Genomic DNA, 17,184 nt, shown 5'->3' on the forward strand with positions numbered 1-17,184 from the left:
TGAGGGGCAGGTAATCTCACTGCCAGTCGCGGAGGTACCTGTCAACTTTCAAGGCTGGAGGGGAGTTTGGCGGCTAGCAATTTCATCGACTCTGCCAGCAGCCGTGCTCGTGGGAAATGACCTGGCTGAACATGTGAAACGGGTGCTAGTGATTACACGTTCACAAGCCACCAAGGGGACAGTTCAGGGGGGTAATGATGAGCCAGAGACGGAAGCAGAGGGGAGTTCAGAAGCTGTGGTGGAAACCTTAACCACAGACAGCAGATTTGGACAAGAGCAAAAGGCAGACGCCACTCTCCAAAAGTGTTTTGAACAGGTGACTGACGCCCAGCTAACACCTGAAACCCCAGTGAGATTTCTGGAGAAAAAGGGGATTTTATATAGAGAGACCCTGAGGAATATCTCAAAAGGGGGAGATGGGATCAGAAGTCAGCTGGTGGTACCTGAAAAGTATCGCCCCATGATCTTACAAAGGGGGCACTCTGACATGTTTGCTGCACACTTAGGGGTGAACAAAACACAGCAGAGAATCACACAGAATTTTTACTGGCCTGACATAGGGAAGCAGATCAGGGAGTTCTGTAAACAATGTGATGTGTGTCAAAGGCAGGGGAATAACCGCGACAGGACCAAAGCAAAGTTGTGCCCTTTGCCTGTGATTGACACTCCGTTCAAATGCATAGGGGTGGATATTGTGGGACCTTTGCCCAAGGCCACAAAGAGGGGGAACAGGTTCATTCTCACAATTGTGGACCATGCCACAAGGTACCCTGAAGCCATACCCTTGACTAACATTGAAACTAACACAGTGGCAGATGCTTTGGTGGGGTATATGTCCAGGATGGGATTTGCCTCAGAAATAATCACAGATTTGGGCGCATCGTTCACATCAAAGCTCATGAAACGCTTATGGCAAATCTGTGGAATTAAGCACAAGGAAACCACTGCCTATCACCCTGAAAGTAATGGGTTAACGGAGAAGTTCAATGGGACTCTAATGCGCATGATTAGGGCTTACTTGGCCGAGAATCCAAACAATTGGGACCAGAAGCTGCAATCCCTTTTGTTTGCTTATCGATCAGTGCCACAAGCCAGTACCGGGTTCAGTCCATTTGAACTTTTATTTGGGAGAAGGGTGAAAGGGTCCCTTGATTTGATCAAACAAAATTGGGAGCAGATCACCCAGGATGACCCACAAGACGTTGTGACATACATAGACACCTTGATGAATGACCTAAAGAGAAATCTAGAGCTGGCAGCAGAAAACCTGCAAGCTCAGAAGGTCAGACAGAAAACATGGTATGACCACAAAGCTAGAGAGAGGCACTTTGACCCAGGGGAGGAAGTGCTTTGGCCTAGGCCCTGCAAAGAGAACAAACTGCAGCTGGGTAGCCCAGAAATAAAAGACTTGGGTCACATGGTAGGGGGAAGAGTGATAAAACCCCTAGAGGCCAAAATAGAAGCAGTTCGTGATTGGCCTAGACCCAACACCAAGAGAAAAGTCAAATCATTTCTTGGGTTGGTGGGCTACTACAGAAAGTTCATCCCGAGGTTTAGCGAGATTGCGGCTCCGCTGACCGATCTGACGAGGAAGAAGACTGATGACCGCATCCCGTGGACCAGCGACTGTGAGGAGGCGTTCCAGAGGTTGAAGGAGGCGCTCGTCCAGTATCCAGTGCTGCGGGCTCCAGACTTCGACCGGGAGTTCATCGTCTACACCGATGCGTCTAACAGCGGGGTAGGAGCAGTTCTGTGCCAGGAGGATGAGAATGGTGACCAGCATCCAGTGTCCTACCTAAGTAGGAAACTTCAAAAAGGTGAGAGACATTTGGCAACCGTGGAGAAGGAGTGTTTGGCCATAGTCTACGCGATCCAGAAGGCCAAGCCTTACATCTGCGGAAGACATTTTGTTCTGTGCACTGACCATTCACCACTGCAATGGTTAAAGACAATGAAAACCCACAATAGCAAACTTATGAGGTGGGCTTTAAACCTACAGGACTATGACTTTGAAGGGAAGGTGGTCAGAGGGTCAGTGAACTGTGTTGCTGACGCCTTGTCAAGAAGACCTGAAGAATGAAGACGGCGAAAGAAACATGGACTATGTATATATATTGATGACAAAAAGTTAAATGTACCTGTTTTTTGAACTTGGTTTGTATGAATAAAGGTAAATTGATGTGATGTATATGGTAAATGTTTAAATGCCTAATTGATATGGTTAATTTAGAATGTAAGTATAAGTAAGTATGATATGGTATGTATAACTGTTGTTGTGTGTTTTATCCAGGTTGTTTTTTGGGAAAAAGCACCTTAGCTTTCCCCCTACAAAACAACTTATAAAGAGGGGAGGTGTTACATACAGCACTGATGTTACCTGTCTGTCATGGGTTTGGAGGGAAAGTTCCATCCTATGGGGAGTGGAAGGCGGGACATCAGGAGGAGGGGCTGTACTGTATATATATGTGATGCGTGTGTGGAGAAGTAGGAGACGCTGGGTGAAGAAGCAGCAGCTGGGAAGAAGAAGCTGGTGTGGGAGTCTGTGTGTCAGACAGGGTACTACTGTGTGTCAGAGTACCAACCTGATAGGTTCAGGTGTCTGTTGGTCAGCCAGAACTGATAGGTTCAGGGTCTGTGCTTCAAGTTGAGGGTTCTGTGTGAACCAAACTGTATGCATGCATGAATGAGAATAAGCCACGTTACTTTATCTTATTCACCTGATTATTTTATTTTCCCTGTGTGTTGTATTTAAATAAACCTTATTCTTTATTTGTTTGAAAATCCATCCCTGGTCTGTGTGACTTCTTATAGGGAATGGTTGGTGGCAGCTTAGTGTAACGTGTGGCAGATCCCAGTAGGTCTGGGTTTGTCACAGCCCCCCCCCCCACTAAACCGGTCTGTGGAGGCAAAAAGGTTGGGGACCACTGCTTTAGATGGACAAAGGATGGGAGTGAGTGAAAATCCCACTTCTTCCACCCATTGTCATGGTTGTTAACAGTGGTCTTCCTGGTGTGTGTGGTTGTCATGATCCCCACGTGGCCCCTGCTTGTTACACCAAACAAAGAGCTCACGTTACGTACCCCTCAGCTGCCACCAGTTGATTACATCAACGTTACCTAATATTAATGATAGATGTCCAGGCCATATGTCATTTTAAAAGAACCAAATAGATTTATTTTAGTGATACAGGTGTTGACAGAACAAGCAATTTCGTTAACTCTTAAACAAACAAGTAGCATATGAATATTCATGACCTGGACGAACGCCACAGTGGTCCTGATCTTTGTGAGGTGGATGAAAGGGCAGCATGATAAATAGGAGTCAGATTGTATCTAAGGCCTCCAACCCTGCTGAGTGAGGCATTTTCTATATGCACATGTATGGCCTCCCTGACCCCTCTCTCAAACCACCTATCTTCTCAGTCCAAACTGAGTGAATCATCAAATGAGTGTCCTTTGTCCTTCAAATGAAGGAACACTGCTGATTGTGGTCCTGAGTCATTGCCTCTCATGTACTGGGCCATTCTCCTCTTTAGTATGTGTGTTCATCAGGATGCTAAATGACAGCAAATATTAAATAAGAGTTTTTTGTTTGTTTGGGGCAATTCTATAGCCCACAATAAACCTTCTGAATTATTTTTCTGTGTAAATCTCCTCCCAGATTGACCTTACATACTAAGGAGTGGGAAGAACATTCTATATGACACTTAAAGAACAAATGGAATGAAGATGTGGTGCCCTGCAGTGGTGTCAGTTGGGCCTGTTTCTTGAGCAGCCAAGATATGGGTTGCTTAAGTGCAGGTTTAGTCTTCGTATATTCTTATTCCTATCCCAGTATCCTGAATCCCTCATTTAGCATTCTTCACTTGTTGTGCCTCATTTCAAAAACATCCTTGACATCAGAGTTAGCTGTTGTCTCTCAGGGTAGAAATGAGGAGAAATTAGTGCCTCATCAGAATAAATTTGAACAAGATGTGATATGGGTTTTCAATTTCAATGTGCTTATTGTCTAAATGAATTTAGGAACTGAATCCAATTAATTCTGAGTTATTTTCTTCTTTTCATCTTCTTGCTTAATACCAATTAGAGGGAAATACAGAATTAGCAAGGAGATGGTTCCAAAGCATCTTTACTGTCACTGCAGATTCTTCTTTGCTCCTGTTACATAATACCCTTCTTCTGGATGAGTTGTTCTTCTTCCATTTTATGCTGTTCTAGCATGAAATTACAAAGCTCTGTGCTGCAAATTAGTTCCCTGTAGGGACATCGGGTGCATCAAATAAAGCCAATTCTGACTGGCTTCAAGAACTTGGCCTCCATAAATGCTTCCTGAGGAGTTCCTCTCATCCCATGAGCACTTTGAGGAAAAACGAGAGTGAAGGAGTTCCGAAGTCACAAGGTAAAGTTCATTTCTGTTTCAATGACTCCTGGGATTTCTGATTTCATTTCTGAGGGGCACCCTGGAATCCTCCAAAAGAAGTGTAAAAGCATTGTCATACATAAAGGTTAAAATGTGTTTTGTCTAATACAAATATAGACCAGAAAGAACACTTTAATTACAATTACCACCCTGCTACATTACCAGCAATAACTTACTCACATAAATACAGAAAATGGTTTAAAGGCAATTGAAGGCCCTCATATGAGAACAAAATACTGTATATGAGACTGTTGTATTTGAACTAACAGTTGAAGTGGCAGAAATTAAACCAAGAGAGAGCTATTTTTCAATAGTTTTTTAAAAAATCAACCCCCTACAAGGATCTTATTAGAACCATTAATTTATTAATAGTTGATGTTTTGGTTTTCTTTTCTAATTATTTTATTTCTCCTCCTTGGACTTGTTTCTATATCATAGTGGCCAAATGCAAAATAAAATATCACACTTGGAGTAAAATATTAACCAGTCATTTGAGCCTGTCTCACCGTGCCATGCTAGCCATTGGAGTCTAGTACCTTATACTATACTTAGGGGATGTGGTGGCACTGCCTGGAGATATATTACTAGTAGTAACCACTGATATTTGTTCTCTATGAAAGGCAAAAATAAATTTTCTATATCCCTTTAAACAGGAACTATAAGGTAAAGGTAAAGGTATAGGTTCCCCTTGACAGTCATGTCCGACTCTAGGGGGTGGTGCTCATCCCCGTTTCCAAGCCATAGAGCCAGTGTTTTTGTCCGAAGACAATCTTCCGTGGTCACATGGCCAGCGCGACTAGACACGGAATGCCGTTACCTTCCCACCGTGGTGGTACCTATTTATCTACTCGCATTTGCATGCTTTTGAACTGCTAGGTTGGCGGGAGCTGGGATAAGTGACGGGAGCTCGCTCCAATGTGTGTATTTAATCTTATGACTGCTGGCCTTCTGACCTTGCAGCACAGAGGCTTCTGCAGTTTAGCCCATAGCACCACCACGTCCCTTCAGATTCTACTACTTTCCCTCAAATAGTCTCAACCATTTCAAACATACAGATGGGTTATCTCATTCCTCTGTTTGTCTGAAGCCATTAATTCTCTCATACATGAGGCTAAGAAGCTCTGTTACCTGGAGAACAGAAAGACTTCCACTTTCCACCATGTGGACTTCAGAGGAAAAGGTAGAGGCATAGGGTATACCATTTGGTTGCAGTGCAGGTTTTGCCTGCCCTTATATTGCAAAGTGCTGAGTGCAAAGATGAGCAATTGCCAATTACCTAAATCCAGCAATATCCAGGCAAAGAGAAAATACCCAGCAGGGCAGTTACACTGGATTACACTGTTTTGCAAGAAGCTGTGCAACATCTTGTACAACCAAATGAGTGCACATCCAATCCTTGTATTTGCTCTGAAAAAATAAAAATCAATTAATTGACTGGGAGGGAACGCCTGCTTGAAGAGCCAAGTTTTTTAATGGTTTTTGAAAACATCCAGCAAGGGTGCCAGCTGAATTTCAGTCGGGACGGTGTTCCATAGCCGAGGGGCCACCGCCGAGAAAGCCCAGTTTCTTGTTTTTTTCCTTCCGGGCCTCTCTCGGCGTCTTGAAAAGGAATGGTTGGCCCAACCCAACTTTTTAATTTATAAAGAATCCAGGCTGTAAGGCTGAAATAGTCATCCTCAAACAAGGCCTGTTAAGTGGGAAAAACAGTGGCTTTGTTACAAACTGAGCATGTGTGTTAGAGACTTGCCAGGCAGATGATACAATGTATGGTATGGGTGAGGGAGAATTACAGGTCAACAAAAGTTCACAAGTATTATGGAAGGTGTCAAAAATGTATCTGCTTTAAAGAAAGTAATGAATTGGCAGTCCTCCAGAAAGAGGGGCATTTTTTCCATGTCTCTCCAGGGAATCAGCATACAATTTGGTAAGGCATATTCAAATTATTTCTGCATTACAAAACTACAGAGCAGTTTGTTTGTCCTGGTCCTGAGTGCTTTTAGTAAATGTTCTCTCAGGATTTCTAAAACCAGGATTTTCCCTCCATCTTGATACACAAGAGGACCTGGGTGAAGCGCAAAACAGTATGCTGAGGCCCTAGGCTGGAAAGGTAATACTGTATGTCCTCCAAGAGACTGTCAAGAAAAGCCTGGCATCTTCCTGGGCAGCTTGCCAAGAGCAGAAGCCATTAGCTGTTCTTCCCAGTTCCCCCCTCTTCTAAACAATCTGAAGACACTGAACCAAATTAATCCCTTGAGTTAGACACAGATGTGATTGAAGCTTGCTTTCTTCCTGGGATTATTTCATTCGTGCAAAGGGAGTTGTGGAAATGCAGAGCTAAATGACTCTGGGGTTCAAAAATGTATATTTACCCTGGAGCTCTTCAGAAGGACTTTTGAACAGAGGAACCAGTAAACCAGGATCTGTCCCTGAGTTAATTTCATGCTCCTCTTGCTTTGGACTGATTGGGTAGGGTGGAGGGAATTGTGTGTTAATTAGCCCAAGAAGCTTAAATGCAATTTGGCAATGGGTGATTGCTTCTGATTGTATGCTGTGTGTTATAAAGGAATGCTTACATTTCACAACAGAGAAGTGTATTTCAGCTGTAATGATTAGTAGTCTAACAGTATTTTTTATGCTTCAATCAAAAAAGCAGGTAACCTTAAAATCTCTCTCTCTCTCTCTCACACACACACACACACACACACTCTTTCTGTTTCTCTGTCTCAAATTAAATCCAAACCTTCCCACATCTGTTCAAAGAGCAGTAGGAGGGAGTATCAAACAGAAAATCTTGTACTTCTGTGTTAGCTTTTCAAAAAATCACATTCAGCATTTGACCCAGCCTAGCAGAGAGCAATTAAAAGGTTCTGTTTCAGTTCCCCCATCCTGCTCTGATTCATAGCTACCGGGTTATTCTTGTCCAGTAATATACTCTGCTCTTTTATAGCCTCATCACAGATATGAAATAGATACATTTTTCTCCTGTGGAGTGACATTAAATGCCATCTTTTGAGTTCTATCTACGTTTGGTCATCTTTGCAATAAATATATCCTTGTAAAAATTAAGTGCTAGAATTTTTTGAAATACTGTATATCCTACCTTTAATTTTCTCCTATAATTCCCAAGTGGTTTTGTCCTCAGTTTGGCTATTCAAACTGCTGATTCCAACAATAGCTTCTGTTTGTTTCCTCCTGCTACAACAGAGAGCATCACATGGGGCCTGCTGTCTCATATTTCAGTGCTATTTTGGTGTAATAATGACTGCAAAAAACTCTGGTTTTCTGCACCTTCTCCCCCCCCAAGCCACAGATAAAATAAAATGAATGTCATTTAAACTCAGTTTCATTCTCCCTATAATGCCCTTTCCCTCTTCTCTGCACATCTCTGTAGAGAAAGTCCAGCTGCCTATGTTCAACAAGGATGGTGCATGATGTCTGGCAACCCCATGTTGCTGATTCTTAGTGATAAATGAGGGCGGGCATGCAAGTGTCCAGTGGACCCCACTGTTTTTATCTAGATACTCTTGCTCTTTGAAATATATGAGGCATTTCTGCAGAACCTTATGTGTATTATGTACCATCAAGTTGCATATCACTTACAGCAATCCTAGCAGAAATTTTCAAGGCCTGTTTGATATCTTTAGTGGGATGAAAAAATTCCAACACATTTCACCCACTCTGGCCGCATTGCGTTGGCTGCCCATCCGATTCCGCATCAACTTCAAAGTGTTGATGCTCGCATACAAAGCCCTAAACGGTTTAGGGTCTCGATACTTGGTGGAACGCCTTCTACCACCAAGATCTACCCGTGTCACTCGCGTGAGCCAGGAGGTGAGGCTGAGGAGCCTAACGCCGAGGGAGGCCCGGAAGGAAAAGACAAGAAATCGGGCCTTCTCGGCAGTGGCTCCTCGCCTCTGGAACAACCTTCCCCCTGATATTCGCGCGGCCCCCTCGCTGGGTATTTTCAAAAAGCAACTGAAAACATTGATGTTTCGGCAGGCCTTCCCCCCTAGTTAATCCCTGATTCCCCTTCTCTTTTCTTTCCTAGTGTTTAACTCAATTGTTGAAAGTTTTCCTTTATGTAATTCTGTTGTATTTATTGTTGTACCCCTTGCTGTAAGCCGCCTAGAGTGGTCTATCGACTAGATAGGCGGGATATAAATAAAATAAAATAAAATAAAATAAAATAAAATAAAATAAATAAATAAATAAATAAATAAATAAATAAATAAATAAATAAATAAATAAATAAATAAATAAATAAATAAATAAATATTTAAAGAGTGGTTTTTCCAGTTTCCAGTAGGTTTCCATGGCTGAGCATGGACTTGAACCCAAGTCTCCCAAGCCCTTGTCTGTAATTATCTACTGCCCCACACTTGGTCTTTGGCTGAATCTTAGCCCAGACGATGTTTGGTGGCTAAATTATTTTTTGACAAAGTAATAGTTCTACAATGTTTGGAAAATCCAAGTTATTTCTCTAGTTTAATATTTACTGCAAGTGATTTCAGAGGACTTGCTTTAAATTTGCTTTCATGTGCAGTTCAGATACATCACGTCAGAAAATGAAATTAAGAATTTGGAGAAGTTATCTTTTGGAAGTACAACCCCCAGAATTTCCCAGCCATTTCCCACTTATGGGAGCTGTAGTCCAAAAAGTCACTTTTCTGAAAGTGCATAGGATACATGACAGTACTGAAATCCCTTCCCTTTGCTCTTAGAAGGGCTGTTGCCTCAGTTTGCCTCAGTTTGTAGGATCAAGTTAGAAACCCTTTTAAGTTCCATTATTTAACTCTAATTCAACTATCAAAATGGCTCATATGCACTAGGAACCAATCATTTCACAAGACTTCATCTTCTTGATTTTGATCCATCTCATTTTGCAGGAAAGTCTCATCCCATAATCATTTCCTGGTCACCTTGGCCTCATTTATTCTACGTTTAGTTGAATTATCAAGAATGTAATTAATTTCTAGTTTTTGACAATTAATTCCTAGATCTTGTAACGGGAAATTCTAAAAGGGCTAATGACCTTTTACTCAGAGTGTGCTGTGATTTCCATTGAAATAAAAGGGAGCCAATACAAAATACAAATGCAAGAATAGGCGATTCCTTTATAGACCACCAAAAAAAATTGTACAATCTGCTAGCTTTCATGGATCAGGACAACTTCATCAGGCATGTACCTGTGAGGAATTTTAAGTCCAAAAGTTCTTGGCAAGATGGATTCCACCAGGCACGTTTTTCTTAGATGGAAGTCATAATAGATGTGGGCTGCATTAGAGCTGGTTTTTTAAAGTTACAGCAGAGGCAGTTGTGGATTGGATATCACACCTCAGCTCTTCAAACAAAGAGGCACAGGCCATGCACACACACACCTTTCCAATTTGCCTTTCTTTGAAGCGAACATGTTTCTGCTTAGCTAGAGAGGGACACAGAGAAAACTAGTTCTTCATCTGGGAATTGGGATGATAATTTAGTAAACTCACTAAGTATAGCCAATTGGGATCAGATTAAAGTCAAAATAAATAATATTATGTAGTGGTTGTAGTCCTGCTCCATGGATGTTGAGAGTTCATGCATCTTCTTACTGGTATTGTGGGGTGGCTATTTCTTGTTATCTTTGTAATTCCATTGAAATAAAAGGGAGTGTGTAGTCATTACAAAATACAAATGTAAGAGTATTCGCGAAGGCTTTTACGGCCGGGATCTAATGGTTGTTCTGGGTTTTTCGGGCTCTTAACGAAGTGCTCCTGATCCATGAAAACTAGCAGATTGCATGATAATTTTTAAGTGTTTTTTTTTCTTTTTACATTTGTAATTTAATAGTTAGCTTTAGTGTGGCCTGACTATCAGCAGCCCCATAGCTAAACATCATTGACGCTTGCATATTTAAATATCTTTATCACAGTGGGAAATACTTTTGTCTTGAAAAACTGCTGGCTGCAATCAACAATCAGAGTGTACCTTTCTGTTTCATTTATGCAAAGGAATGTTTAAATTATTGTTTGTGGTGTTTATTTTTCCTCCAAGCAGCTCCATATGGGTTAGCTGTCTTCTGCTTTTCCAATATTATCTGCATAACAATCCAATGGGGTAGAAGTAATGATTGCTCCAACCCAGCCTTCATGTTTGATGGTAATTTGTACCAGGTCTGCCTACTTTGTCCAGTCTTGCTCCCTGTCCTATATTATATACAGTATTGACTCTCAAGTTTAGGACCAAACTACGCATCAGTTGGGAAACCGGTGCTTTGAACTCACAGCTCTTGTTTTAAAAAATGTAAACACCCTTAACGATGTGAGATGATGGGGAAGTCAATAGATGATAACAAACTTGTGGAAATTCTTTAATCAAACTGTCATGGAGGAGAATGGGTGAGCATTCCCACAAGATTACTATCATGATCCAGTTCACATTAGCACAATCGACAGCTGATTTTTGGACTTTAAAAAAGCATCAAGAGATCCCATCATGGGAAGAACTTGCACATGGAGCAGGTTTTTAAAGGTCTTAGTACTGACTGAGTCCTTGTAGCAATTTGCTCGAGGGGTAATATATAAACTGAATAAATAAATTGTCTGCTCCATAGTGTAAGTTGGATCAGCATGCACCTTTTGCTTTCAAACCTAAAAAGTTCTACCCGACTAATTTTCTATGCAGAGTCCCAGTTTTACTTACTGCCATGTAGTTATTAACATACCGCACTCGGCTCCAGCAAATTAATTGTCTTTAGTATGGCTGCTGTCACAGACTTGAAGGCGAATGATTAATAAAACACAATTATTTACGTTGTAATGTCACCATTTTAATTAAACTGAAAATGCAGCTCATTTGCCTTTTGCCACAGGGTTGATTTTGTTTTAAACCAAAAATTAAGGCCAGCTCTTAAAATCAATCTTTTTTCCTCCCAGTCTTAACTGCAGGTTAGAGAGACAGATCTCTTGTCATCTTTGCAAATCATGGGCTTCAGTGATGACAAATGACTTCAGCCGGATGGCCTTTGCACTTGTGAATTTTTTTTTCAGCTCGATGAAACATTTCACATCTGACCTACCAAATATTTCATAAATTATTCTGGCGTCTGTAAATCTTAATTTATTTTTTAGCAAGTTATTTAGCTGTTGTTATAAATAAGACCAGAAAGAAGTATCAATATTGCAACATGGCAAAATGTGAAGGTCTGCACATAAGTCATTTCTGAACGGGAACATGTTGCTTGCAACAATGCCACATATCTGGTTTTCCATTGATATTAGACACACACACAGAGAGAGAGAGAGAGAGAGAGAGAGAGAGAGAGAAATGGGGGAGTGCAGAATAATGTGTTGGGAAGGGAGATTTAAGCCTCCTCTCTCCGCTATGATATTAACTGACCCCATTCACCAAAAAACTAACTCTCCCTGCTGCAAAGAGGAATGGGAAGAAAGCTCCCATTAGTAAGAGTACATAGAAAGACGTTATATAAGTTATCTGCCATTGACTCACATCCAACTTATAACTACCATAATGAGGTCATAATTCAAGTCTTGGATTTACCATTGCCACCCCTCAATGAGTTTGCATGGACAAGTGGGATTCAAACACAGGTCTCTTGACTCCTAGTCCATCACTATTCATATACTACACTAGATACTGCTAAGTTAGGAACATAGGAAGCTGCCAAGTTCAAGCTTTTGGCCCACTTAGGGCCAACACTCTTTGTCAACACCCTGTGGCAGCAACTCTCCAGGATATGTAGCAATATTTTATTTATTTATTTATTTATTTTATTTCTATCCCGCCTATCTGGTCATACTAGACCACTCTAGGCGGCTAGTAGTTTTTTCTACTACCCAGAGATACCTTGAATTGTACGTGGAGCCTTCTGTATGCAAAGCATGTGCTCCTCTGCTGCTAAGCTACAGACATACCTCTTACTCCTTAGTCTGAACTGTTGGAGATGATTCCTGGGCTTGGGCAGAAAAGTCTAGGAGTCACAGAACATCCTGTGTTCAGGAATTTTGCCACTTTGAAAATGAGGCATTGAGCGCACTTCCACTTAGGAATAGGGCAAAACATCTATTGAATTTCAAGGGGAGCAGCTGAAACTACAATGAATAAATTGAGGCCTCTGACAAAAATGGAAAGAAAATTATATTAAAGAATCTCTGCTCTAGTATTGTATATCTAAAAAAAGATTCACTTTATCATCTTTCTCCTGTAAAGACATCTCGTAATGTAATATTTGTTAGTGGATGTACTTCTGATTTGAAATATATAATACAAAATAATCAAAATCATAAATAAGTTATTCTATTACATGGTATGAGTACATTTATCTTCCACTTCACAGTTTTCTCTGAAGAAGGAGTGTTGCAAAATGTCTTAAGACCCATATTTCATTAAGCCAGTAAACACATAGATGCTTTATACTAAAAATGCATGGAATATTAAACTACATTTTTACATGAGTATAAACATTGAGTATAAACATTATTAGGTTTTTATATAACCCATTATCAATCAGTTGAATATACAGAACTTTGCTTATTTTATGCCCAATTGCTTCTGCCACAGCTCCTTCATATACAAATTCTTTTCAGTGTATTCATGGGGAAAATCAACCACTATATAGCTAGAAATACTTTCCCATCATGATATTTTGTGTATGTGTGTGTTTTAATATGTGCATTTTAAATGAGTCTTTGTAAGCTGCATGCATTTGCTGTTTGTAACTCCTTGGTTGCTGAGTGATCAGACTGCGATATTTATTTTCCACATGCAGTTACTTAACTGAACAAAGCAGAATACTTTTGGAAGTTCAGCTGAAGGCCCTCTGCTACCTCCAGTGTTTTCCACCACCCTCTGGATTTTTTATTTCTCCTTTTAATTTACAAGTCCCGTTTCTCTCCAAAATTATAATGATCCTTGTCCAGGGGTAAACCTTTAGTTTTCCCAACTACATTCCATATATCCTTAAAATATTTTAATATTGCTTTAAGTATTCCTTTCCTAACTTTCAGTTCACATGCTAATTTATCGTTGATAGCCATATTCCATATTTCTTCATATTAGTCCTTCATATTAAACTGGTTACTATTCTTCCAGTTCTTTGCAAATATGTCTTGCAACTGTTAGCATAATAATAATAAATTCCTTCTCTCTCTGCCCCCCCCCTTCTGGGGAAAAAGCAGCAGCACCTGGAAGAAGAACAAGGTCTCCTGGTAGCCTGCCTGTTCACACCACCCTTTCTCCGTTGAGGACCAGTGGCAGCCTTTGGCTCTTGGGGACTGCAGGACTCCCCCCCCACTCCTCAGTCCCTTCTCCCGTGCGTGTGACACCTGTGTCTCTTCCCTCATTCTCATCCTCCTCTCCCACCTCCCCTTTTCCATCCTAGCCCCATTTCTCACCTCCCCGATACCAAATTACTTCAAGCATGATCCAGCTTCTTTGAACCTCTTCTTCATGAGCTCATCATCTAAAAATGCACACAGAGTGGAATCATCTCCATGCAGACTATATCTTGGGCATATCGTCATACATAAGATTAAGATAGAGCCTATTGGACATACTTGGGTGGTGAAATCTGAAATTATTTTCCAAATAGGTTTGAGAATTTGGATCCTGTTCACCAACTTTACTGTCTCCTCAGTATTTACCTCTTACTGGTGGTATCACCATCACCTTTTCTGCAACAACGGTCATTCTGAAGAAATGCAAAAGCTAAACTGGCTACTTTGCAGATGATTCATACATTAGATGGGTGGTATAGAAATCAAATCAATAAATAAATGTACTGAGCTCTCAGAATGGGTCTGCTGGCTTCAGCGTCATCATCCATTGAAACAAGAAGCAGGAGAACAATAATCACATGATTAGATAATTCTAGAATGTATTTGATCACAGAAACTGGAAACAGATGTGCTTTGCTGATGGGTGACAGGTGATTATTTATTTATTTATTTATTTAATATTATTTTATTTTTACCCTGCCTTTCTCCTCAGAAAGGACCCAAGGCAGCTTACAACACAGAAAGACAATATTTACCGTTGAAAACAATGAGAATACAACTGTGGTTGACAACATTAAAAGATAACATTTAAAGCTAAGAACGATGAATACAGTGGTGCCTCAACTTACAAACATCCCGACTTACAACCATTTCGAGTTACGACCAGCTCCAGCCACAGAATTTTGCTTCAACTTGCAACCAGAGCTTCGAGTTATGACTGGGGAAAAGGTGGGGGGAAAGGCAGGGAATTCAAATGTACTAACCTTTGGTCAGCGAAAAGGCTCCTTCTTTGCAGCTCTTTCACCCCAACAGTTAGAGTGTGTTCATCGGAGAAGGCTTCGGACTGCCTGGTGCTGCTTTCTGCTTCTGAGTGAGTACATACAGAGGGTTTTGCAGGGTAGGTTTGGGCTGGGGGGTTATTTTTCTGTGCTGTGATTTTTATTTTTTATTTTTTTGCATTTTGATGTGTTTGTTTTTTCAGCCCCAGTGTGTTCCAATAGGGCTTGCTCTGGGTTTGGGGGGTTTTTTTGGTGGGTTTTTTTGGGGTGTGTGTGATTTTTTTTTCAGCCCCAGCGTGTTTCCAATGGGGCTTGCTCTGTTTGTGGGGGGGGTTTTTTGGCAATTTTTTTTCCGGCCCCAGCCCATTCTGATGGGACTTGCTGTGTTGCTTTTTTGTGTGATTTTTCCCCCTGGCCCCGACGCATTCTGATGTGACTTGCATTGGTTTTTTTCTTTGGTTTCTGGTGATTTTTTTTTTCAGCCCCAGTGCATTCCGATGGGTTTGCTCTGGTTTTTTGTTTGTTTGGTTGGTTTTGGCAATTTTTTTCAGCCCCAATGCCTTCTGATGGGGCTTGCTGTGTGTTGTGGTGTGTGTGTGTGTGTGTGTGTGTGTGTGTGTGTGTGTGTGTGTGTGTGTGTGTGTGTGTGTGTGTGTGTGTGTGTGTGTGTGTGTGTGTGTGTGTGTGTGTGTGGTTTGCTCTGTGGTTTTTTGTGTGTGTTTTTTTTCTAGCCCTGACACATTCTGATGGGGCTTACTTTTTTTTTTTTGTTAGTTAGTTTGTGTTTGATTATTTTCTTTTTGGCCCCAGCCTGCTCCGATGAGGCTTGCTCTGTTTTTGTTTGTTTTTTGTTTTTTGGCAATTTTTTCCAGGCCTCAGCACATTCCGATGGGGCTTGTTGTGTTGTTGTTGTTTTTTGTGATTTTTTTCCTGCCCCCGATGTGTTTTGATGGGGCTTGCATTGCTTTTTTTTGTGATTTTTTTCAGCCCCAATGTGTTCCGATGGGGTTTGCAGTGGGGTTTGTGTGTGTGTGTGATTTTTTCCCCCCCAGCCAGAACAGATTAATGGGTTTTCAGTGCATTCCTATGGGAAATGGTGCTTCACTTACAACCATTTCGAGTTACGACCATCATTCTGGAACGGATTAAGTTTGTAAGTCGAGGCACCACTGTATAAAGAGGCATCTTACATCATTAAAAAGCAATATTAAAGCTAAGAACAAATATACAAATAGATGCAAATGTACATATACAAGTATACAAATATATAAAAATTGCCACTCTTGAGAAATGGAAAACATAAAAATGGAAAAAGCAAGTAGTACTGAAAATCCAGTCAAAGCAGTAATGTATAACAGTCTATCCAAAAATCACACACAGGTAGCTGGCTATTGAGGGAAGACTTGCTTGAAGAGAAAGGTCTTCGCCTGCTTATGGAAGGACAGCAAAGATGTGGCCAGTCTGACCTCCTGTGGGAGGCAGCTCTCAAATCTGGAAGCAGCAACAGAGAAGGCCCGCTTCTTTTTTCCCCTCAGATGCACCTGTGAAGGACAGAGAGAAAAGCCTCTCTTGATTATCTTAACACCCCAGCTGGCTCATTATGGGAGATAACAGTGTTTTAGATAGCTTGGACCCAGGCCATTTAGGGCTTTATACAGTAAGTTAAAGCCAAGCCAAGAAAGTGTGAGGATAATGTGAAACTCCATGTGGGGCAATGGAAAAACAAGCTCCCAGCATTGTCTTTTAAAGAAGGAATTTTAAAAATACTATACCTGTTCCCCTTTCGAAGCTTGTTTCTCAGTCCTTTCCTGATGGACTGTTGTAGAAAGCCATTTCCTTACAGGTAAGATTAGGATTTTCCCCCCTCTGGCAGCTGGAAAAAAGAAGTGGAGAAATAAAACATACTGTTCATCTCTGCAAAATGCCACTGTAGGAATGGAATTTTCCATAGAGCCCCAGAAAATACAGATACTGACCTGCATCTAGAAAGGAATTGGGGTAGAGTGTGTCTGAAAGGGCACAGGGTTGGTTGGACAATAATCTGTGTACCCTTATTCAAGAATAAATTGAGTTGTGGGAGCAGATCAAATCTCTTTTTTGTATCTAGCTTTAGTTGTGCTTCGCTTCATAGGTACCAGGCTCAGAGAGTACAAACAGAAGGGTACAAGAAATGGTTCAAGTCCATGCACACATCTAAGTCAGTAAAAATAACACACACACACCCAAATCTACACTCTAAAAACATCCTTTAAAATACCCTTTTCAAAAACCACTCACTTTCATTATTGTTGATCTGGAGGCAGAAGGGTGATTGCCACTGCCAACACAGGGTGATTTTTTTAATACAGTAGTTTATGGGCATTGCTGGCTAATGCCATGACCTACCTGGCAATTAAAGTTTCTTTCTTGACAAATACTCCTGCATGAATTTTCAATGACTGGAAGCAATTTGCATACAGAGAAGTGCAATTCTATTTCAATGTCATTAAGAG

General features: G+C 41.0%; 1 long non-coding RNA gene across 1 annotated transcript; it reads right to left on the reverse strand.

Moving 5' to 3' along the window:
• Nucleotides 1–14,331: 14,331 nt before the first annotated feature.
• LOC144586051 (uncharacterized) lies at nucleotides 14,332–16,565 on the reverse strand. Its single transcript, XR_013540759.1, has 2 exons — nucleotides 16,465–16,565; nucleotides 14,332–16,233 (listed from the first exon to the last, which is right to left on the reverse strand). It is a non-coding gene; the product is annotated as an uncharacterized LOC144586051 (long non-coding RNA).
• Between the last annotated feature and the right edge of the window lie 619 nt (nucleotides 16,566–17,184).

The sequence above is a fragment of the Pogona vitticeps genome, chromosome 1 (genome assembly GCF_051106095.1).
Source record: "Pogona vitticeps strain Pit_001003342236 chromosome 1, PviZW2.1, whole genome shotgun sequence".
Lineage (NCBI taxonomy): Eukaryota > Metazoa > Chordata > Lepidosauria > Squamata > Agamidae > Pogona > Pogona vitticeps.